Source organism: Euprymna scolopes, chromosome 12 (genome assembly GCF_053919585.1).
Source record: "Euprymna scolopes isolate OS-2025 chromosome 12, ASM5391958v1, whole genome shotgun sequence".
Lineage (NCBI taxonomy): Eukaryota > Metazoa > Mollusca > Cephalopoda > Sepiida > Sepiolidae > Euprymna > Euprymna scolopes.
This window is the reverse complement of record NC_136493.1, coordinates 24,282,760-24,307,402: the sequence shown is the minus strand read 5'-3', so window position 1 is coordinate 24,307,402 and position 24,643 is coordinate 24,282,760. Positions and strand designations below refer to the sequence as shown.

The window sequence follows — 24,643 nt, the reverse complement described above, 5'->3', positions numbered from 1 at the left end:
GAAAATAAATGAGAGAGAGAGAAAATAAATGAGAGAGAGAGAAAATAAATGAGAGAGAGAGAAAATAAATGAGAGAGACAGAGAAAATAAATGAGAGAGACAGAGAAAATAAATGAGAGAGAGAGAGAAAATGAGAGAGTGAGAAAATAAATCAGAGAGAGAGAAAATAAATGAGAGAGAGAGAAAATAAATGAGAGAGAGAGAAAATAAATGAGAGAGAGAGAAAATAAATGAGAGAGAGAGAGAAAATAAATGAGAGAGAGAGAGAAAATAAATGAGAGAGACAGAGAAAATAAATCAGAGAGAGAGAGAGAGAAAATAAATGAGAGACAGAGAAAATAAATGAGAGAGAGAGAGAAAATAAATGAGAGAGAGAGAGAAAATAAATGAGAGAGAGAGAAAATAAATGAGAGAGAGAGAAAATAAATGAGAGGGAGAAAATAAATGAGAGGGAGAAAATAAATGAGAGAGAGAGAAAATAAATAAGAGAGAGTGAAAATAAATGAGAGAGAGAGAACATAAATGAGAGAGAGAGAATAAATGAGAGAGAGAGAGAATAAATGAGAGAGAGAGAATAAATGAGAGAGAGAGAGAATAAATGAGAGAGAGAAAATAAATGAGAGAGAGAGAGAATAAATGAGAGAGAGAAAATAAATGAGAGAGAGAAAATAAATGAGAGAGAGAGAAAATAAATGAGAGAGAGAGAAAATAAATGAGAGAGAGAGAAAATAAATGAGAGAGAGAGAGAAAATAAACGAGAGAGAGAAAATAAATGAGAGAGAGAAAATAAATGAGAGAGAGAGAGAGAAAATAAATGAGAGAAAGCAAATAAATGAGAGAAAGAAAATAAATGAGAGAAAGAAAATAAATGAGAGAAAGAAAATAAATGAGAGAGAGAGAACATAAATGAGAGAGAGAGAAAATAAATGAGAGAGAGAGAAAATAAATGAGAGAGAGAGAAAATAAATGAGAGAGAGAGAAAATAAATGAGAGAGAGAGAGAGAAAATAAATGAGAGAGAGAGAAAATAAATGAGAGAGAGAGAAAATAAATGAGAGAGAGAGAAAATGAGAGAGAGAGAGAGAGAGAAAATAAATGAGAGAGAGAGAGAGAGAAAATAAATGAGAGAGAGAGAGAAAATAAATTAGAGACAGAGAAAATAAATGAGAGACAGAGAAAATAAATGAGAGACAGAGAAAATAAATGAGAGAGAGAACATAAATGAGAGAGAGAGAGAGAAAATAAATGAGAGAGAGAGAGAGAAAATAAATGAGAGAGAGAGAGAGAGAGAAAATAAATGAGAGAGAGAGAGAGAAAATAAATGAGAGAGAGAGAAAATAAATGAGAGAGAGAGAACATAAATGAGAGAGAGAACATAAATGAGAGAGAGAGAGAACATAAATGAGAGAGAGAGAACGTAAATGAGAGAGAGAGAACGTAAATGAGAGAGAGAGAAAATAAATGAGAGAGAGAGAAAATAAATGAGAGAGAGAGAAAATAAATGAGAGAGAGAGAAAATAAATGAGAGAGAGAGAGAAAATAAATGAGAGAGAGAGAGAAAATAAATGAGAGAGAGAGAAAATAAATGAGAGAGAGAGAAAATAAATGAGAGAGAGAGAAAATAAATGAGAGACAGAGAACATAAATGAGAGAGAGAAAATAAATGAGACAGAGAACATAAATGAGAGAGAGAAAATAAATGAGAGAGAGAGAGAAAATAAATGAGAGACAAAGAAAATACATGAGAGAGAGAGAAAATAAATGAGAGACAGAGAAAATAAATGAGAGACAGAGAAAATAAATGAGAGACAGAGAAAATAAATGAGAGAGACAGAGAAAATAAATGAGAGAGACAGAGAAAATAAATGAGAGAGACAGAGAAAATAAATGAGAGACAAAGAAAATAAATGAGAGACAAAGAAAATAAATGAGAGAGAGAGAAAATAAATGAGAGAGAGAAAATAAATGAGAGAGAGAGAAAATAAATGAGAGAGAGAGAAAATAAATGAGAGAGAGAGAAAATAAATGAGAGAGAGAGAAAATAAATGAGACAGAGAAAATAAATGAGAGAGAGAAAATAAATGAGAGACAGAGAAAATAAATGAGAGACAGAGAAAATAAATTAGAGACAGAGAAAATAAATGAGAGAGACAGAGAAAATAAATGAGAGAGAGAGAAAATAAATGAGAGAGAGAGAGAGAAAATAAATGAGAGAGAGAGAGAAAAAAATGAGAGAGAGAGAAAAAAATAAATCAGAAAGAGAGAAAGAAAATAAATGAGAGAGAGAGAAAATAAATGAGAGAGAGAGGGAAGAGAGAGAGAGAATCAAGGTAACGTTATCGTCTGCATTTTTTATAGCTCTACTTTTCCACATAAAAACGTGGATATGTTTTTGAAAATACTTTTATTTTAATAAATAAAACAGCAAAAAACTTGTTAAAACAAAATTTGATTCACCCGTCGGACAGAGTTAAGCTTAAATAACACTACAAAACTTAGAAATAGTCGAAAGATTATTTTTTTCGAAATCTACTTCAATACGCTCGCTCAATAATTACAATGGGTACAGTAAGTACCCATACAAATTTTTTTTTTTTTTTTTTTCAATTTTCACCCCCAAACAAGGCACATTGCCACTTTGATTCAGGGGCCTACTATTAGGGACTTAATTAGCGGGGTCATTATGAAGGGAGAAGAGTAGAAAGATGTTTGTTAACATTACACTTGAACTTCTGCATATCATTGCAGTTGGGAAAGCAGAATCCCGGAAGGGAGTTCCAAAGACCCGCAGTTCTGGGGAAGAAACTATTGGAGTAAAAGGCTTTCTTGCACCTAGGGATCTCTACTGTAAAGGGATGAGACTTAGTAGCTTGTCGGGTTTGTCGGGGGTAGTTACGTCGGGGAGGTACAAGTGTTTGCAGTTCGTCAGAGCATTCACCATTAAAGTATTTGTAGAACAGGCAGAGGGATGCAACATCTCGTCGATGGGACAGAGGTTGAAGTCTAGATGACAGTTCAGGACCTATCAGGTTGGCGACTCTTTTTTGAACCCTGTCCAGGAGCGAGAAACAAGAAGCAGATGCACCAGCCCAGATGTGACAACAGTACTCCATACATGGGCGAATGGTTGCCTTAAAGAGGTATAGGATACTGTCAGGCGTAAGTAGTTTTCTAGCACGGTAGAGGGAGCCAACCTTCCTTGCAGCAGCCTTGGCAATGCTCTCAATGTATCTATTCCAGTTCATATTCCCTGTAAACGTTAGGCCGAGGAGTTTAAAAGAAGTAAATTACAATGGGTACAATAAATACCCATACAAAGCAAAAAGTTGATGTATTGTTTATTACTCGAAAATAAAAACAAAGTGCTATTTTAATGTATTTTTGTATGATAAATACAAATCTCCTAAAAAATCATATAAAAATACATTAGAACAGACCTTTGTTATTGTTTTTGTTTTCATGTAATAAAAATACATCAATTTTTTGCTTTGTATCGGATACTCATTGCATCCACTGTATCTCTGTACTAATAAATTTATGTGACCATTTTTTGAGTATGCATTTCTCGTGCCAGCGTAACTTTGACAATTACATATTTATATTTTACTAACAGGGGAACCCCACATTGTCCGGGGCAAAATGTAATCTATTTCTTTTAAAACTTATTTCTCTACCTCTCTCTATTTTTCTCTCTTTACCCCCCCCCCCCAAATCTTTCTTTCTCCTCCGCCCAGCCCATTCCTCTCTAGCTGGACATGCAAACACACAAAACTCCCGTTTACATAATAGGTTCCCTGTGCAATTAGTCAGCATTTTCTTTACAAATTAGTACCTAATAACACTGAAACCCGTTTCCTTCTAACGAAACTCAACCCAGTTGACCTTGACAGAATGAGCGGGGATAAAGCAGAGAAGCAAAAAAAAAGAAACGACTAAGGGGAAAACTCAAATATACAATAAATAAATGCTACCATCGCTAATAAAAGTTACAAATGTAACTACATGGCTCGTTTTTTTTTCTTGTATTTTAAAGTAGTTTAAAATACTCCTTTTTAATCTTAAATATTCGTTTTTTACGAGCTGCTTTGCAAAGATAGCGGCCTAGAGCCTCTTCATGGAAAACAAACGTACCGCCATTATTGTTCATTAAATAGTTCATAAGAATCGAATATTTGAGATTAAAAAAGAGCATTCAAAACTACTTTAAAACGCAAAAAAAAAAAAAAAAATAAAAAAATAAATTAAAAATAAATAAATAAGCCAGGTAGGTCCAAAAGTAACTTTTATTGGTCATGGCAATATTTATTCATTGTATATCTGAATGTTTGAATCTTTTTTCGTTTCTTTGCTTCTCTGCTAAATCCTCGAATGGACAACTTTTTCTTAATTTTAGATATTATTCATCCGAAGCAATGCTGATCAAAAAGATACCAACTTTGTTGGTCTTTGTTTTGTAGTTTTAACTTTTACCTGGACATACAAACATACACACAGACCTGGACTCATCCAAAGAATTTCAAAAAACTACCTGGCAAATATACCCAGTGAACTAAGTGCAAGGGAGATTCAAACACTTGCACTTAAAAGGTGGATCAGAATCTTAAAAAGATCTCTCAGTAAGAATATATGAGATAACGGGTGTAGGTTTGGCACCCGGTAGGATGTCCCATTCCCGGCTTGAATAAACTGATAAGAAAATTGAAAAAAAAAAAATTGAAAAAAAAAAAAAATACAAAAATAGAACAACTGCTATTTATATAATAGATTTACTACTAGCAGATCTACCCGGTGTTTTACTAGCTTTTCTACCCAGGGCCCAAAAAAATAAAAAATAAATAAATAAATAAATAAAATAATGCGTCTAAAATTTTTATATTAAAACTCCCTCTTTCTCTTTCTATCCGCCTTTCTAACTTTCTCTTTCCTTCTCCCTCATTTTTCTGCCTTTCTTCTCAACCCTCTCTTTCAACTCTACCCAACCCATGCCTCACTCTCTTGTTTTAATGTGTTTAAAAAAAATAATAATGTAATTCTTTTACTGAAGCTATCCCTTTCAAATGCAATACCATAATCTTAGATTTACTGCTCTTGGACAACGCTGTGCAGAATAAAACATAACGACATTGTTGATCTCAGGTAACTCAGTTTCCTCCACTCGTTTATCTTCAAAGAATAATTTTTTTTTTTCGAAATTTTATTATTATACATCCGGAGCTACGCCGATCGAAAAAATATAAACTTTGTCAGTTTATGGGTAGTAGTCGTAGATTTTCAGTTCGACACGTAAACATAGTAACACACGCGTACACACAGACAACTGTCCTTTATATAATAGACTAGCCTGTACCTTAACACTTTCGCTGTTGAATTAATCAGAAAGGATCATATTTTGCTTCTCGTCGACGCTCTGTTTGCATAGCGGACGTGTTAGTAAAAAGGGCAGATAATCTTGACTATAGCATAATCATTATAGAAAGAAAAAAGAGAGAACAATTTTGATTAAAAACCAATCATAATAAAATATTTATGTTTTGAGAAAGCCTATCAAAACAACTTTCTGTTGTCTTTTCTTTATGGCTATTACTTAGCTTTAAACCAAAGAAAAAGAAGTATCCAAGATATAACGCACGATTAAAAGTTATATTGAATAAATGTTTGGTAGTAAAAGTCATTTATTCTTGGAATAAAAAAGATAATAAAAAAATAACAAAATCAGATTCAACAGAACCATAAATACAATTTTATGATTTTTGGCCAGAATACAAATGCGAATTTTCGGTAAACCTTTTGGCAGAAGAAATTGTCCATTAAAAACGACACAAAGACAAGAAGAAATGTGTGTGGACGTCAAAATGTGGGTACGGTAGATGAAGTAGAATATACAACCATAATCATAATTGAAAGCAAGATAGATTTACAAAAAAAGATTTGAATATTCTTATTTTGGGAGAAGTGGGGCGCGGGCTTTCATTCTCGAAAAACAATACAATATCTCCCTTTAAAAAAAATGAGAATGACTGACTTATTAGATAGAATATATCTATCTATCTATCTATCTATAAGTAAATTCTTGGTACAGCAAAATGGAAGGAGAAATTTCAGAGGAAACATAATTTAATTTAAATCAAAAAGATCAAAGAAACAAAAAAACGGGCAGGTGGAATTGTTAAAATTTCCTTAAGGCCTTATCGTCTGATCCTCTAAGAGGAAACGTCAGAATGATAAATTAAAAGCTAAGAATCGAATGAGGAAAGAGGGAAATTGGTTTCAGTTATATATATATATATATATATATATATATATATATATATATATATATATATAAATATAAATTCCTTTGCCTGTCTGCTTGTTTGTTCACAATGTTATTAATATATGCAAAAGGTCCATTACTTTACTATTTCATTTATTTTTATATATTGTTTGATTCTTTCAAAATATACGATTAAGAGGTAACCTCATTTACCTCATTACAAAAAAATCTCATCTGTTCAGTGAATTATGGGGCTGATATTATTATGCAATTAATTCATCTCATTTGTAATGAACACTATTTAACTAAACAGGGGAAAAACTGTTTTTCACTGAGCGTCAATAACTATCAGTTGATTTTTAATCAAATTGTTCAACAAATCGCCAAACTAAAATAAATCTAGAAACAAAATAAAAAGAAAAAATAAAAGCTTTTATAACTGTAAATTACTCTCGATGGTGGTCAACATGCACTACAAACAATAGCTCTCTTTCTCCCTCGCCTTCTGTATTTATTTTTCTGTGCCACGTGACTAGTCGACATCAGTTCCAAAGACGAAACTCCTGCTCAACCAAAAGCTTTCTCTTTTCATCCCTCTTTAGTTAGGGAACGAAGCTCCCAAGCTTGAGTTAAACTTGTTTTGGCCGAGGGTTTTAAGGACATTACTATGCCCTATCTTGCACATATACAAAGAATTCATCTTCTCTTGATTCGAGAAATTAAACCACTGCTGCATTATTATTGTGTTCTCACACAAGCCATCAAAGATTTCTCTTTGAGAACAATCTGTGGTGTTCCCTAGAGTCTGAGTGAAAACAAGTCTCCAGATTTCCAGTACTCTCCACCTCTTTCGATAATCTTTGCAAATGAATTTGCCTTACCACATCAGCCGCATATCATTGATTTCTTGTTGGCAGCGACTTCACTAGAATTTAGGTGGCAACAAGCCTTCCCAAGGTCCCAGTCTTTTTTGCACTCATCTAGTGGAGAACTGGTTTGTACTTTCCCTCCTCGATCTTTCCTTCCTCCTTGACCCTTCAATTATTTAGTGCAGTGCCAATCGTGCTGATACCAGTTTTTTTTTTTTTTTTGTGGAAGTGGTGGTGGTGATGGGGGGGGGGAGTAGCCAATTTACAATTTTACAGTTCTAGTTCTCTTGGTTGCGTCTTTTTGCTTCACTTCTGTTGCAGTTTCTATACGTTCAGCTAGCATTTGCCACTCATGTGAATTAGTTTCTGCACTCAAGAGGTTTCCCTAAGATGTCAGCTGCTTTCAGCATTACCGTTCATTGTACAGTGTTAGTCTTCCCGTCGATTCCGATTTCTCTCAGTCTTTTTTCCAAGTCCTTTGGGACTATTCCAAGTGCTCCTACAATTCTTGGTATTATATTGATTTTCTTCCATAACAATAATAATAGTAGTCTCAATTGTTTTTAATGTTTTTCGTTGGATTTTTTTTTTTGTTTGTAACATCAGGTCAATTCCTTTGAATTTAGACATTCAAACTGTACCTTAACACGTTCGTCGCTCTTAACAGGCAAGTCTTTTGTAAAATTGGAAAAGAAATTGTCTCGTCAATCTGATTAAACCATTTATAATTGCTTTTCGCTGTGGTCTCAAGTGTTCTGATTACAGTGGGAATCACCTTGACTGCTTTGCATTGCTATGGTCTAATTCCCATTTCAGATCTTGAGAATTGAGTTGTTCGAAATCCACACGGAGGAATTATGTATAATTATGATTATCATCATCTCTCACAGGTCATCATCAGCGATTGCTCAACCGGTGGTGTTCCCTGGAAATTGGATGACAGCAGGTCTTCTCAGGTTACGAGTACTTTTTTTTTTTTTTTTTTTTTACATAGGAGTCACCACTTATCAAGGCTTGGAGGCCACTCGAGGATAAGGGTTATTGAGTGTATGGTAGTCAATGGGATAACATCATAGTAATCGTTAGTAGTGGAAATTTGGTAAATTGGATTACTAAAGGGGACGGTTCATCAAGAATTTGTTTACGTTGGACTTGAAGACGATCAAACTGTAGTCAGCTGGAAAACAGGCAACCGGAAGAGTTCCATAGGCGTGCAGTTCTAAGAAAGAAGCTTCGTTCATTGAATCTATGTTTGGGTCTAGGCACAGATAAAGAGTGGGGGAAACGAGTGGTTTTCCTGAAAGTTTGGCAAGGAGGGGGAGGGACCATAGATTAGAGCTCAGACAAGAACTTGCCATGAAAATAATGATAACGCAGAGAGAGGCTTGCAACGTCTCTTCTGTGGGGAAAAAGGTTGCAGGAAAGAGAAAAGAGCATCTTCCACTAGGCTATGAAGTCTATTTTGAACTCTGTCAAGGCAGGATAAGCTCTTTCTAGCAGCTCCTGCCCAGATGCGGCAACAGTACTTCATCCTTAGACATACCTGCCTTTTATATAGATAGAGAATTGTATCAGCAGTGAGATATTTTAATGGAGCGGTAGAAGGATCCCACCATTTTTCCAGCAATCTTGGCAACAGATTTGATGTACGTGTTTCATTTCAGATCAGGAGAAAAGGTCAAGCCGAGAACACATGGAGCCTTCCCAAGACGAGAGCCATTCATTTCAATTAATGCCAGATGGGGATCAGACTGTTGATGACGTAAAGATAGAAGTTAGGTTTTAGATGCATTCAAAGTAAGTAGCTACCTCTTTCTCCGTTGTACCATGTGTTCAAGATCAGAGGAGAGAGAATAGTGTTGTCAGTATAAATGTCTACGAATGTTCTTGGGATGTGATTTGGGAGACCAGGAAAAGAGTTGGGCCCCGGATGAACCCTTGAAGGACTCCAGTATTAATACTGTAGGCTTCTGATTTCCGTCCATCAACCACTATTCTTATGAACCTATCAGAGAGAAATGATTTAATAATTAAGACATTTCCAGCTATACCGTAGCTGGAGATCTTTATGCCATACCTATCAAAGGCCTTTAACATGTAAAGAGCAATTGCCCTAGAAAGGAAGCCTCCATCACTAATCCTATGAGATATAACTGTAAGCACATCTGATGTATATCTAGCAGAACGGAAGCCATATTGCATGTCACTAAGAAGGTTATTTTTGCTGAGATGGTTGACTACTTCTCTATTTAATACAGATTCCAACAACTTACTCACGATGCACAGGAGACTTATTGGCCTGTACTGAGAGGATGATGACCGATCACCTGAATTCTTAAATACAGGGCATACCGATGAGGTTTTTCAGGGTGTTGGGAAGCAATTCTCCTGAAGACAATGTTTAAACAGCTTTGTAAGTATGGGAGCTAGTTCTGGTTGAAGCTTTTTCAGCACTATAATTGAAATGCCATCAGAGCCAGTTGCTTTACTGGAATCCAGGTTTTTGATGAGCTTGGCAATGTCACACACAGATATTTGTATGTCGCATAGTGTGTTTTCTGATACAGGAGGAAATACGGGAAGCAATGGAAAAAGTGATTTCTGTGCACCATGGCAGCAGCACATTCTGGGAAAAACCATGGCTGGCTGTTGGGTTTTTGCTGGAATTTTTGGAGGTTATGAAATTATTGCAACAGTTGTTTGCCATTGGCTTCTTGCTGACAATGATCATTGGGCTTCACTGGAATTTGAGTGGCAAATAAGCCCCCTACCCTTGACGTCACAGTCTCCTTCACACTCACCCAGTGGAGTTCTGGTTAGTGCTTTTACTCCTGTCTTTCAATTCTCCTTGATTATTATTATTAATTTTTTGATTATTATTATTAATTTTTATCCTCATCATCATTCCAACAATTGAAATATTTTTTTTGAAAAGATTGGATCACCTTAAATTCAAGATCAAACTGTCAACTAAATAGAAAAAAGACGAATTCAATTTCAGGGAAATAAGGAAAGTTTACCAGGATTTTTATGTCTTTTTTTTTTTTTACGGCATATCAACCCTATTGTTGTGGACGGTCTTTGAGGTATCTTGCTATTGATGAAAGACAAAAATTTCCGGGTTTGTTTTGTATCTGGGTGTGCGTTTAGAAACCATCGAGACAGATGCACCCACAGTCTTCATTAAGAAATGCATCTAAGAGAAGGAAAACTGATATGCGAGATGAGGTCTAGTACGGCTCTGTCTGGAGCATTCGACTGCACCGATTGAGATTATCAGTGGATGATTCTTCACAAGCCCTAATCAGTAGAGTCAATTTATTTGATGTGAACCTCATTGAACCGAAATTGAAATTTTTGTTCTTTTTTTAAATTATATACTAGCATTTCAGCCCGGCGTTGCCCGGGTGTTTGGAGGTGTATGTTGACCAAAAAAAAAAAAAAAAGTGGTAGTAGGATGGCAGGCTGGAATTCGTACTGCAAAGGAGGAAAAGAACAGGAAAAAAAACTTGACGTCTTTGCTGTTACGACCACTACCAAACCAGAAGTGACATGTTTTTTTTTTTTGTTTTTTTTTACATAGGCATCATCACATTATCAAGGCCAAGAGGCCACTCAAGGATAAGGGTTAAAGAGTGTACAGTAGAAATTGGACAATATAGTAATCATTAGTAATGAAAATTTGGTAAATTTGATAACTTATATGGAACGGCTCATCAAGAACTTATTTACGTTAGACTTGAAGACAACCATATTGTAGTCAGCCGGAAAGCAGGAAAACGGAAGAGTTCCACAGGCGTGCAGTTCTAAAAAAGAAGCTTTGTTCATGGAATCTACGTTTAGGTTCAGGCACAGATAAAGAGTGGGGGGAATTATTGATAGTGTTTACAGCTAGATGAGTGTTTCTTGTGAAAGTTTGGCGAGGGGGGACCATAGATTGGAGCTCAGTCGAACACTTTCCATGAAAATAACGATACATCAGAGACAAACTCGCAACATCTCTTCTGTGAGATAGAGGTTGCAAGGAAGAGAAAAGGACATCTCCTACGAGGCTACGAAGTCTATTTTGAACTCTATCAAGGCAGGCCAAGTCCTTTCTAGCAGCTCCTGCCCAGATGTGGCAACAGTATTCCATCCTTGGACGTACCTGGCTCTTATATAGATAGAGAATAGCATCAGCAGTGAGATATCTACCGGATCGATAGAAAGATCCCACCATTTTTCCAGCGGCCTTGGCAACAGATTTGATGTACGTGTTCCATTTAAGATCAGGAGTAATGGTCAAGCCAAGAAGCTTGTCAAAACTTGAAGTCTCCTGAAGACGAGAGCATTCATTTCAATTGATACCAGATGTGGATCAGAATGTTGATGTAAAGAGAGAAGCTTGTTTTAAATTAAGGCTAGACAATCGAAAGGAGAGGATGACTTTCGAAAATATCGGTGAAAAAAGCGACCCCCTCTGTAAAAAATGCCCAGTTGAAGGTGAAGATATTAATGTTTTTAGCCAATTTTTCGATATTTGTCGTCTGAAAGGTCCAACTTCAAAACGATACTGATCTTGGTAAAATCCGTCGGCTCTGTCGAAAGTTTTAGGCAGACATACATACATACATACATTTATATATTGGTAACTAAAAATTTTCGACAAAAACCGATTATAAAGCTTTCCCTATCTCTGAATACCCTTTATGTAAAATTTCAAATGTTTAGACCAGAAATTGTCTGAGTAATTTGGTACAGACCGAAGCGTTAAAATTTTTTTTAACTTTGACCCCTATTATGACTCCTTAACATTTATTGTTTTGGGCTCAAATCAAGTTATTAAAAAATGTTTAGACCCAAAATTGGTGGAGGAGTTTGGTAGAGTTCTCAAACGTCAAATCGTTGAACTTTGACCCCTTAACAGCCAAATTTCTGGCCGAAAACGGATTAAAACGATTTCCCCAAATCTCCATACCCCGTATATCAAATTTCGAGTTTGTAGACTGAAAATTGACAGAGGTATTGTGTACACAGACAGACACTTTCAGTTTATATATATATATATATATATATATATATATATATATATATATATATATATATATATATATATATATATATATATATTTTCTATCTTAATAGGTTTAGTTTGTTAAAGATAAATTCTTTATTAGTTCCATTTAATATATATATATATATATATAGATATATATATATATATATAGTCATCCACATACACAAACAACAGTCGGAGCTTCTAACCATTGCGTTATCAGCTGTTGCTACGCAGGCAGTGAATTAACAATGTTTTGACATTGGACAAAGTACCTAAGTTCAATTTGTTTTACACAAAGTGCACCGCTTCATAAACACACATAGATACTGCATAATCACGTTTACACACCAGTTCCTGTCAGATCACAGAAGTTAAGCAATGTTGAGCCTGGTCATTATTAAAATGGGTGACCAATTTGGAAATTCCAGGCGCTGTATGTAGGAGGACGTTGATACCTCGCTGCAAGATTTGCAAAAAATCTAACGTCATCATCTCCCCTGACAGGGATACACATGCGATTGGGGACCACTTATGAACTTCATACTCCCTTGAAACTTCCTCCTTCGGAAGAAGCCGGTTAAACTGGGAAAGGGTTAGTGCTGACATGCGCACACACGCAAACACATACACACACAGCAAATGAAGCTAATATGTTTTGAAGATGTATATGGCAATTACGTTACACCACATTGTTGTGTTTCATTCTTGTGAGGATTCGTCAGGCTGTTAGTATTTATTTGCTTCCCCCATGAAAGCACAATATGACACGGTTGTTTTTAATATGGAGGTAAAACCAGCTTCCTCAAATGGGTCACTCCGTAAGCAAGCAAAAATAAATAATTGCCTTCATGTAGAAGGATTTCCCCTGCATTGACTAAGAACAAATTAACTTTAGTGTAGCATCATAACAGATACTACACTCTGATCTCAGCCCAAAGGCCAGATCCTACGTTTTCTATTCTTCAAGCTATTGTATGGAATCTATCTTATTGCGCGTTTTTTTTTATATATTCCCGTGATGCTGCGTTTGTTAGTTAGCCAATCAGATTCTTTGTTATTCACACACCCGTTTATCGCAGCCAATGGGCGCGTTTATCAGATAGAGGCTCACTTGACCTGTAATTCACTCATGTGTATGCGTGTGCATGTATGTGTGCGTATTTGTATGCATGTATGTGTGCGTATTTGTATGTATGTATGTGCGTGCATGCGGCTAGTCATAAGTTAATTTTCGCATGCACCAATTTCCCCAGATATAAAAAGATAAGAGATAATTTCATGACAGATAACAAAAAACACAAAAATGAAAAACACTACAAGTGAAATTCAAATCCTATTCTTTTCAAATATGAAACCTACATTTTTTCATATCTATTAATTTTTCAACATCCGTTTCCCGACATTAACAGTTATTTTCTGCTCGTTTCAAGTCAGGCATACTCAATATGTGATTTCCATAAACATACGAAAGACGTTTAAAAAGTAATGCTTCTTTTTTTTTTATTTATTTTTTATTTTTATTCCGCCCGAATGAATCAGAGCGGGTTGCAAATATATATATAAGTTAGAAAAATACATATGGCAATTAAGCTACGCAGAATATTCCGCGTTTCATCCACACTAGGACAAATCCTAGTGTGGATGAAACGCGGAATATACTGTGTAGCTTAATTGCCATATATATTTTTCTAACTTACTACCTAGCTCTACCTATGTATTGAGCACTGTTGAAGTAAATACTTAGTTTACGCATAAAATTATACTTTCGTATATTAATTTGTGATTAAATGAAGTAGTCATATAAACATATAACATTACTTTATTAATTTACATGATTTTTGGAACATGACACTTTCGTTTTCTGGCGGGGTAAGTTCATCATAAATATTTTTCTGTATTTTTGCTTTTGTTTAATTAGATTGAATTCTAAACAACAACCGAAAAGAAAATATAATTATAAAAAAAAAACAAAAAACAAAACTGCACTTGACTGTATCACCAGTACAGCAGCAGGTGTCTCCTGTCAATTAAGATGAAATCATCTGCCTCCTTCACATTACTCGTTCCATTTCCTTATCTCCTCGTATTTGTACGAACACCAAATGAAAACAAGTACCAAGCTGCTCTCTAACCGCTTTCATGCTGCAAGACATACAGACAACTTTTACTGACCTCTAATTGTCTAAAAGACACCAAGAAGTTAACAAATAAGGATCAAGTTTCTTCCACAGATCATAATACGGATTTTGACCGGATGACACGGGAAAGGTTGACTTCAACATGGAGAACTCTAAAATCGTACTATTATTTTATTGTTTGTTTTTAAGTACGCCGCAAAGAATTTTTAATTTTGTAGGATTTTTCTCCAAAATGCCAAATAAGCATGAGCTTTACTGTATTGCGATGCCTCTGTTCAGTCTCAAGAGACAATGGATACTCCCTGTAAGGTTAGCTCTGCGTGTAATTGTGAAGCAAGGGTTGCACAATCTCTACCCCCGATCTCTCCTGTATCGGCACTGCTTTTGGGTCCAGTGACAAGGAGAGGCCCAAGACTGAGTGGAAAAAATGCCAAGACAAACGGAGAGCACATATAGCACCTGGAATTCCCAAATGGCCACCCATTTTAGTACTGACCAGGATCAACGTTGCTTAACTTCGGCGATCTGATGAGAACCAGTGTGTCAACGTGATTATGCTGTATATATAATAGTACTACTACTATTCATAATAATTATAATACTACTACTACTACTATTGATTATATAATAGTACTACTACTATTAATGATAATAGTACTACTACTATTATTAATAGTAGTAGTACTATTATAATTATCATTATTAATAGTAGTAGTACTATTATAATCATTATTATTAGTAGTATTATATCATTAATAGTAGTACTATTATAATAGTACTACTATTAATAATGATATAATAGTACTACTATTAATAATTATAATAGTACTACTAATAATAATTATAATAGTACTACTACTAATAATAATGATTATAATAGTAATACTACTACTACTACTACTACTACTAATAGTACAGCATAATCATTGACACACTGGTTCTCATCAGATCACTGAAGTTAAGCAACGTTGAACCTGGTCAGTACTACAATGGGTGACCATTTGGGACTTCCAGGTGCTGTATGTGCTCTCCGCTTATCTCGGCATTGTTTCCAGTCATCCTGGATTTCTCCTTGCCACTGAAGTTAAGCAGTACCGATTCAGGGGAAGTGTGGTTGGTGATTGTGCAACCCTTGCCTCATAATTTCATGCGCATGGGGTAGTTATTGTCTAGAGACTGAACGGAAGCATTACACTGCTAATACTACTACTACTACTAATAATAATAATTATGCTAATAATAATCATAATTATACTACTAATAATAATTATACTACTAATAATCATAATTATACTAATACTACTATTAATAATATTCATCATAATCATACTAATAATTATAATTATAATACTGCTGCTGTTAGCGGCTATGTGGTTAATGACAAGGACTGACAACTTGGGTGTACCAAGTTCGAATCCAGTTAGTTCCATTGAAAGAGTTTCTCCAGCATCAGGGGATCTTTACAATGAAGGCGTGGAATTTTGCTGCTTGTTGGGTTAGTCATAGGTATTTACATCGAGAGAGAACAAGAGCTACGAGTTCATCGGAGCTAATTCCATTAAAGTATGTGCAAAACAAGCAGTTGGATGCAACATTACAGTGATGAGACAGGGGTTGGAGCTTAGTTGGCAGTATGGGACTTATTAGATTGGAGACTCTTTTTTTAGATCCTGTCAAATGGAGAGAGACTGATGGTTGATGCACCAGTCCATATATGGCAACAATATTCCATGTTTGTGCGAATAGTGGCTTTTAAGAGATATAGAATACTGTCAGGTAAGAGTAGTTTTCTAGCAGGATAAAGAGAGCCCACCTGGTCTGTTATATTTAAATTTGAAATTATATTTTCGTTCGTTTGCCAGGCTTAAGTTTTAAATAACTGTTTCATTGATCTGTCATACTTGAAGTTGAAATAGTATTTTTGTTGGTCCGTCATACTCAAGTTTCAAATAGTACTTTCGTTGACCTGTTATGCTTAAGTTTTAAATATCAATTCGTGATGGTGCGTAAATTAAGCACAGGAAATGAAAAAACAATGAAGGAAAAAAAAAAGAGTAGAAAAAAAAATGGGCGTAACACAAAACTGTGAAACTAATTGATAAGTCGAAATACTATTTAGCTGAGAGAAGAGACATTCGATGATGAGAAATAGTTGTAAGATTAGAAAGTGTTTTCTACAAAAAGAAATTGATAGTCATTCTAGGATAAATTATAGACAATAAAACAATAGTCCAAGAGACGAAGAAAGAGGGAAAACAGAATGAGAAAGAAAGAAGGAAAGTGATAGAGAGAGAGGGAAAGAGATAGATAGATAGAGAGAGGGGGGAGAGAGGGAGGGATAGGAGAAAGAGAGAGAATGAGAAAGAGAGAACGAGAGAGAGAGAACGAGAGAGAAAGAGAGAATGAGAGAGACTCAAAGAGAGGGAGAATCAGAGAAAGAGAGAGAGAGAGAGAGAGGGGGGGAGAATCAGAGAGAGAGAGATAGAGAATCAGAGAGAGAGAGAGAGAGAGAGAATCAGAGAGAGAGAGAGAGAGAATCAGAGAGAGAGAGATAGAGAGAGAGAGAGAGATGGAGAGAATCAGAGAGAGAGATAGAGAGAGCGAGCGAGCGAGCGAGTGAAAACGAGAAATGTATATATTCAGAAAATATATTTTTTTTAAAGATCACGTTTCGTGTCAGCCATTTTTGAATATGACAGCAAAGAAAGCAAATGGTCGCCAACACAATCACAGGGTGTTGCCTAAAACGACAAGAAACTGAACCAATAATTTATTGATATAAGCATGAACTCAAAAAGTCACGTTGTCAACGAAGATGTCACTGTATATAATGTATAGCGAGAAAAATGGTAATAGCAAAAGCATTGATTATTACAAGCGAGTCTGCAAATGTTTTTTTTTTTTTTGGGACAGTCAAAGGCAATTTCAGTAACTGATCTCATAAATATGTAACAATTGTATTTTTTGTTGAACGATAAAAAATAAATATAAATAATGTATTTTGTGAACTATAAAAACACACCTTTGTATTTGTGAAAACTTAACTAATATTCAGTATTTGTCATATATATGATCTGAAGTAGGTCATATACAGGATGAACCACAAAAGAATGTCACTCATGGAATCTTCTATTTATATAATATACATACATATATATGTCTAAAAATACAAACCTACAAAACAAACACCCACAAAGGTGGTGTATTCTTGATTAGCGTTGCCCGGAATTAATAATATTTAAAAATAAAAATATATTTGTTAGTGTTGGAACGATTAATCGGAATCGGAAAAATCGGAGCTTTTAGGGGGTTTTGAAATCGAGAATCGGAAAAAAAACTATGCCTATTTTCTGATGCCAAAAATTATTCTTTTAATTGCGCTTTTTATTTGATTTTGTTTGAAGCTAAATATTCCACTGATGATATCTGCAACATTCAACGTGTGTTTTTACAGTAATCAAGAATAAATAACAACTCTATTGTTAAATGTATAGAGATTTATAAAGAATCGGAATCGGTAATTGTATCAGAATCAGGGAAAATATTGGAATTATTCCATCATTAGTAGATATATATTCATTTTTTTTTCTTTAACAAAACTGATGCAGATTTCTTCAGAGAGGTTGGTTTTCCAGCCATTTAATATACTAATTCAAGGAAAGTAACTATTTTTTTATCTAGGAGTTCATTCCCTTATGCCTACTCATTCCTTGGGAAGTTTATATAAGGGAGTGTGTGCGTTCAGAGACAAGAATGGACTGGGTGGTGGAGAAAGGAGAGGGAAGGAAAACAGAGAAAGAAGGTGGAGGGGAGTAAAAGATAGAAAGTGGTAAAGAAATAAAAAAAATTTTTTCTTACAGTCAACGCCGGACAACCCTGCTAATCTATAATATAAATCTCACCTGTCTGATTAAATGTACGTATGTATGTCTGCCTAAATCTTTCGACAGAAGCGAAGGATTTTCATGAGATTGGTATCGTTTTGGAGCTCGACCCTTCAGATGACAAATATCAAAAAATTGGTTAAAAACATTAATTCCTTCACCCTCAACTGGGCTCTTTTCTACAGAGAGGGGGGGGTCGCTTTTTTCGTCGATATTTTCAAAAGTCACCCCCCTCTTTTCAATTGACTAGCCTTTGTCATTTCCGGTTTGGTGAGGAATGCAACAGTAAAGACGTCACATTTCTTTTTCTTTTCACATTCTTTTCCTGCTTCGTGATAAGGGTTCGAGCCTGCCTGCCTGCCTGCCTACTACCACTTTTTTTTTTTGCTCAACACACACCTCCAAACCACCGGGCAACGCCGGGCACCCAGGCTAGTCGTTTATAAAACTCACAACGCTTTTTTTTTGCAATTCAACCATATTTGGTAGGAATAAACTTTACTCTATGCCTGACCTGTCTACCAAATTACGATAATTAATGTCTTAGAGTCTTTAGTTTTCCACTGCTCAATAAGCACACTTGGATACGCTCTGTAAAATTATCAATAATTCTAACAGACTCTTCCTTTGGCACTGGCCTCATTTGATCTGTGATTTGAGATAACCCTCAGATAAAAATTTGCATACAGCATAATGACATTGACACACCAGTTCTTCTTGGATCACCAAAGTTAAACAATGTTGAGCCTGGTCAATACCAGATGGGTGACTATTTAGGAATACCAGGCGCTGTATGTAGGAGGATGCCAACACCTACCTGCAACAGCTGCAAAACCTAACATCGTTCTCTCCCCATAATAGGGATATACATGCGACAGGGGGACGCTTGTGAATTTCATACTTCCATGAAACTTCCTTCTTTGTAGGAAGTCGGTTAGCGTGAGTGCTGTTTTAATATAGTACAGTACCGTAGTGGAAATTAAGATCTGATGAGTATGAAACCCATTCATGATCATACCTCCTACTGATGAGATAATCGCCAAAGTGTCCCCGCATATCATAGAGTGGTGATTAAAAAAAAACTGTTGGCCATTTATGATCGAAACTTGGTGGACAAGAAAGGCATAGGTTGCTGTATATTTGTACGAAATATGATTGGATTACAAAAGGGATTGTAAATTTTATTAATAGTATAAAGACGTTATTTGATTCACAAGTGGGTGATTACTTTATGTTAAATTCATATACAAAAATGACCCCTTACTACAAAGTCTAAAATATTTTATTTTTTTTAGTATTTTTGGTTGGATGACAAAAATAAATATATTAAAATAAAATACGTATGAAATATGTTTATAAACCAAATTACAACGCAATATTATGTATAATAAGCAAATATTTATTTGTTTAAAATGAATATTTTGGCGATAGACGACATCTTCAGAATTTTATACATTATTTTTATTTTTTTTTTTTTTTGGTGAGAAAAATGTACAAAATTTTCAAGATGGCGTCCATCACGGAAATATTAATTTTAAACAGTCTGATTGGTCGGGCTTTTTCTCTCTCTGTGTGGAGACAACACATCAGGATTAATATAACCAGCGAAATGAAGAGAAAACAAAAAAGTTTTATTTTAAAATCTTACACTGAAAGTCTAAAAAAGATTTTATTAATTTAATGAAATATTTTATGATATTACTTAGTTTTCTAAAGTTTTCAAATTAATGTTATAAATTATTATTTTTATCATCCAACTAAAAATACGAATAAAAAATAAACAAACAATACTTTTCAGTAAAGGATCACATTTGATTTTATTAATTTAATAAAATATTTTATTAATTTAATAAAATATTTTATTAATTTAATAAAATATTTTATTAATTTAATAAAATATTTTATTAATTTAATAAAATATTTTATAACATTATTTGTTTTAAAATATCCAAATGAATCTTATGAAATAATGTTTTCGAAGATCTGACCAAGCTCCTTCTATAATATACTAGCAATCCGCCCGGCGTTGTCCAGTCACAAAATATGCATAAATATTATATTTTAATTAATGCAGACCTCTTATTATAAGCAGAAATACCATAGGCATTAAATGTAACGTCAGATTCCTTTTTTAAAAAAATGAAATAAAAGAAGAACGGAAAGAAACTGAGACCTGTGCATGTGAGCATTAGGTTCTTTCTAAACAGTTCACTTCTTGTAAGCAAAAAAAAAAAAAAAAAAAAAAAAAAAACGAAACCTAAATATAATGAGTCAACTACGATAACTATTAGACTAGCTTGACATGATCTATAAAAAGTGTTTTCTAAACCTACTTATTCTTAACATAAAGAAGCTGTCAGGTTTTCTAGTTATGCATGCGCATTCGTAAATTGGTTTACAAGCATAAAAATCCTATGACCTTCACGTACCGATTTTTTTAATTTTAATCCTTTAGCAGCTCCTCTTCTGGATGAAAACGGTTTACAAAGTTTTCCACATATCTGGAAGCCTCTACATACCAAATTTCAAGTTTGCTGATCAAAACTTCGTTGAGTATATAGGTTGAGAAGTGCTTTCACACACACACACACACACACACACACACACACACACACACACACACACACACACACACACACACACACACACACACACACACACACTCTCACTTTTATAGATATAGAGATAATATATTTGATTCTTTCTTAGCATTTTTCAGGTGATGATAAAATAAATATTTATTGATTTTAAACTATCAGTAAAATATAAATCTACAGATCACCCCCCCTACTCCATACAAGTGTATTTTGATGTATGCAGATATTACATGGATTTTTTTTTTATAGTAATCTGGAACCTGAATAATAAAACCAACAAATATATGGTTAAATAGTTAGAGATTTTAAAAGAATTGGAATCTGTAATTATATCGGGATCAGGAATTCAATACAGAATCGGTAACTGTATCAGAATCTAGAAAAATATAGGAATCGTCCCGTAACTAATATTTATGCCGTATAAGCATTGTAATATCGTCGGAATCGTTTGGGTGGTTTACAAAAAAATGCAGAAAGATGTCGAATTAAAGTTTCAGGATTTTATTTATTTATTTTTTTTTTTTTTTGTGAAAATGCTGACAAATTTTTTCAATTAAAAATATATTATTTTTATCAGTACGAAGCTAATTCAATGAAAAATTTGATTAAAAAATGAAAACAGTTTCAATGAAAAATTTAATTGAAAAATGAAAATTTCAATGAAAAATTTAATTGAAAAATAAATACAATATTCTTGAATAATTATTGGACAACTTAAAAAAAAAATTAAAATTCAAATCGAAAAAAAAAAAGCATTCATTGTAAGATAAGTTTCATGAATAAATATTTATTTTTTGAGTAAAAAAAAAAAAAAAAAAATTGATTTTTGATGATGTTTTTTTTTTATTTTCATAAATTTTTTAATGAAGATACGTATTTAGACATTTTTTATATATAATTGTTGTGGTCGAATAAGGCTCCGGAAGAAAGACAATGCAGTAATTAGTAAAAATAAAATATATTGAACAGAAGAACAAATATGAAAAAAACTAGCAAAGATATCCGCTTCACGTGCACCGTTGGAGTTAGTGGATGTTGTGAGACCCGCACCAAATATGGACTTAACCTTTGCCCTTAACCTTGAAAGATGGTGTGCAGACTATCTTCATGTCAGGTTTGGTCATAAGCGGTCCAGTGGAGTGGGTTGTAGAAGAGTATATATATATATATATATATATATATATATATATATACACATACATACTATGACCTTGACCTTCACCCTGGAAAATAGCGTGCTCATCCCTAGGAGGGGGAACATTATCATGCTAATTTTGATCATGATTAGTGCAGTAGTGTGGGCTGTAGAAGAGTTGTATACACAGCTACTACTTCATATACGAGGGGCGTGCAATAAGTAATGCCCCTGACACACTTCCCATAGAAGCAGAGCAACGAAACTTGGCACAGTTATTAGTCTCTCTCTACATAGGAACCACCCAGAGTTATGCATTTCTCCCATCGTTTGATGCAGCTTTGGAGACCGTTTTTGTAGAACACCCCAGGTTGGTCCTCCAACCACGATGTGACTTCAGAAATCAAGGCCGCATCATCTGGGAAACGCTTTCCTTTCAAAAACAACTTCATGGCTGGGAAGAGGTGAAAGTCAGAGGGTACAAGGTCAGGAGAGTAGGGAGGATGGGAGAGGATTTCATAACCACACGCCCGTGCTTCTGATCTGGCGACATGCGAGTTGTGAACCGGAGCGTTGTCCTGCAGGAGGAGGGTACCTTTGCTGATCTTGTCCTGCCTCTTGATTTTGATAGCTTCCCTTAATTTCCTCAAAAGTGAAGCGTAATAGGCTCTTGTAATTGTGGTACCCTTTGCTAAGAAATCTGTCATCACTACTCCGTCCTGATCCCAGAAGACTGTGAGCATGACCTTGCCAGCGGAGGGCGGCACCCTTGCCTTCTTTGGAGGTGGTGAGTCCAAGTGCTTCGACTGCATTGACTGGGCTTTGGTCTCTGGATCATAGTGATGGACCAGGTTTCATCCTGTGTAATCAGTCTTTTGAAAAACTTTGACTCATCTTCTTGGCACATCTCCAAATTCATCCTCGAGCACTCGATGCATTCTCACTTTTGGAATGGTGTGAGCAACCTGGGAATCCATCTGGCAGACACCTTATGCATATGCAAATGGTCATGAATGATAGTTTCCACAGACCCTGTACTAATCTTGACATCTTGGGCTATTTGGCGAATAGTAATGCGCCGATCTTCCAAAATGGCAGCCTCAAATTGACGGACAGATGCCTCATCAATGGCAGAAGGGGGACGAGCAGGTCTGGGAGCTGTTCTCACAGACTTCCGGCCATGTTTGAATTCACGATGCCAGCGTTTTACAAGGTCATATGATGGGGCATTATCACCATAAGTTTCTTTCATTTCATCAAAAGTCTCCTGTGGTGTGCGTCCTTTCAAATACAAAAACCGGATCACTGGTCGACATTCAACAGGCTCCATTTCACACCTGACTCAGTTCAAACACCTGTAAAACAGAAACCACAATTAGTTCAGAGCTGTAATTTGCCACATAACCCGTAGAGATATAAATCATTGCACATGCAAAATTTCAGCTAGATCAGACAACTGGAAGTGGGTCAGGGGCATTACTTATTGCACACCCCTCGTGTGTGTATATATATGTGAAAAGTGTTGGTATACGTCAGTCTGACTATCAGGAGTTCAAGACTAGAGCATAACCGCTGAGAGACATTCTCCCGGTCTTTATCGTGAGTAGACAAGCACATCATTACCTGAAAGGTTGGGCAGCATAGCAAACCAATGATAACAAATGTTTTCTTTATCATGTTTTGTATTAGGATTAAAGTACTCAGCATTTCAGCACCTTCTGGCGTTTCCGTAAACCATCTGGACGATTTCAATGATAGCATGGTCCTTATTAATAAGAATAAAAAACACATAGGAGGTATTACTTTTGGAACACTCTTTGTATCAACGAGGAAGTCAGAGACCACACTAATCAACAGCAAGCCTGCAAACGACATCTGGAGCGGTACCATTAAAACGAGTGACCTTTGTGCTCCAAAATTTTTCTACATAGTTACAACCACTCTCAATGCACTTTTGCCAGGAATTCAGCAACACATCTCTAGCTTTTGATGCATGTCCATGACAGGAGTTGCTTGCTTAGAGTCTCACACCATCAATATCTGCAACAGAGTTGAAGCTTTCAGATAATGAATGCATAAGTTCAGTCATCATAACAATGTAATTTACAATCCCTTCTGATACATTCTGGCAGAATAAAAAAATAGGAGGCATTACTGTTGAAACGCCCTTCGTACCAAGCAAGAAATCAGAGGTTGCAATAATCAACAGCAAATCTGCAAACGACGTCTATGCCAGCTTAAGTACACCTTAAGACTGAGTCCAGAGAGAACTGCTAACAAAAGGCTTCCGTGAACCCCAAATGAGAAAAGAGAAAGACTAAAACTGGACTGAAAGCAAACAATCTAGGGAGATTTTCAGCGAACGGACAGAAGATGGAAGAACGCTGTGTACCTGGCTTCAGAGTACATAAGATTGCATAATAACTTTGATTTTTAGTAATCAGATGTGCACAACAGATGTTGACAAAGGCGGGACACTTACAACCAAACGACTGAAGGGAGGATCGTTCGGTGAACATGGTAGGAAATTTAATTGTGTGCGTTTATTGCATTAAAGTTCGATGCACGCAAATATAGTTATGATATAATTACGTCACAAGATATGTCTGCCAAATCTGCTGACAGTGCTAATATCAGTCACTCCAGTAATAAGTAGCAAGGTACTGAAACTATTTGCACACACCACATTGATTTAAAACTAAATTATCCAAGACAAAGGTCTTCAAACTA

The 24,643-nt window shown here is 35.2% G+C and overlaps 1 protein-coding gene and 1 pseudogene across 4 annotated transcripts in view; both read right to left on the bottom strand.

Moving 5' to 3' along the window:
- Positions 1-24,643, bottom strand: part of LOC145291201 (polypeptide N-acetylgalactosaminyltransferase 5-like) — a 568,917-nt gene that overhangs the window by 488,833 nt on the left and 55,441 nt on the right. The gene's annotated exons all lie outside the window — the stretch shown is intronic.
- On the bottom strand, positions 14,745-14,862 carry LOC145291854 (5S ribosomal RNA; annotated as a pseudogene).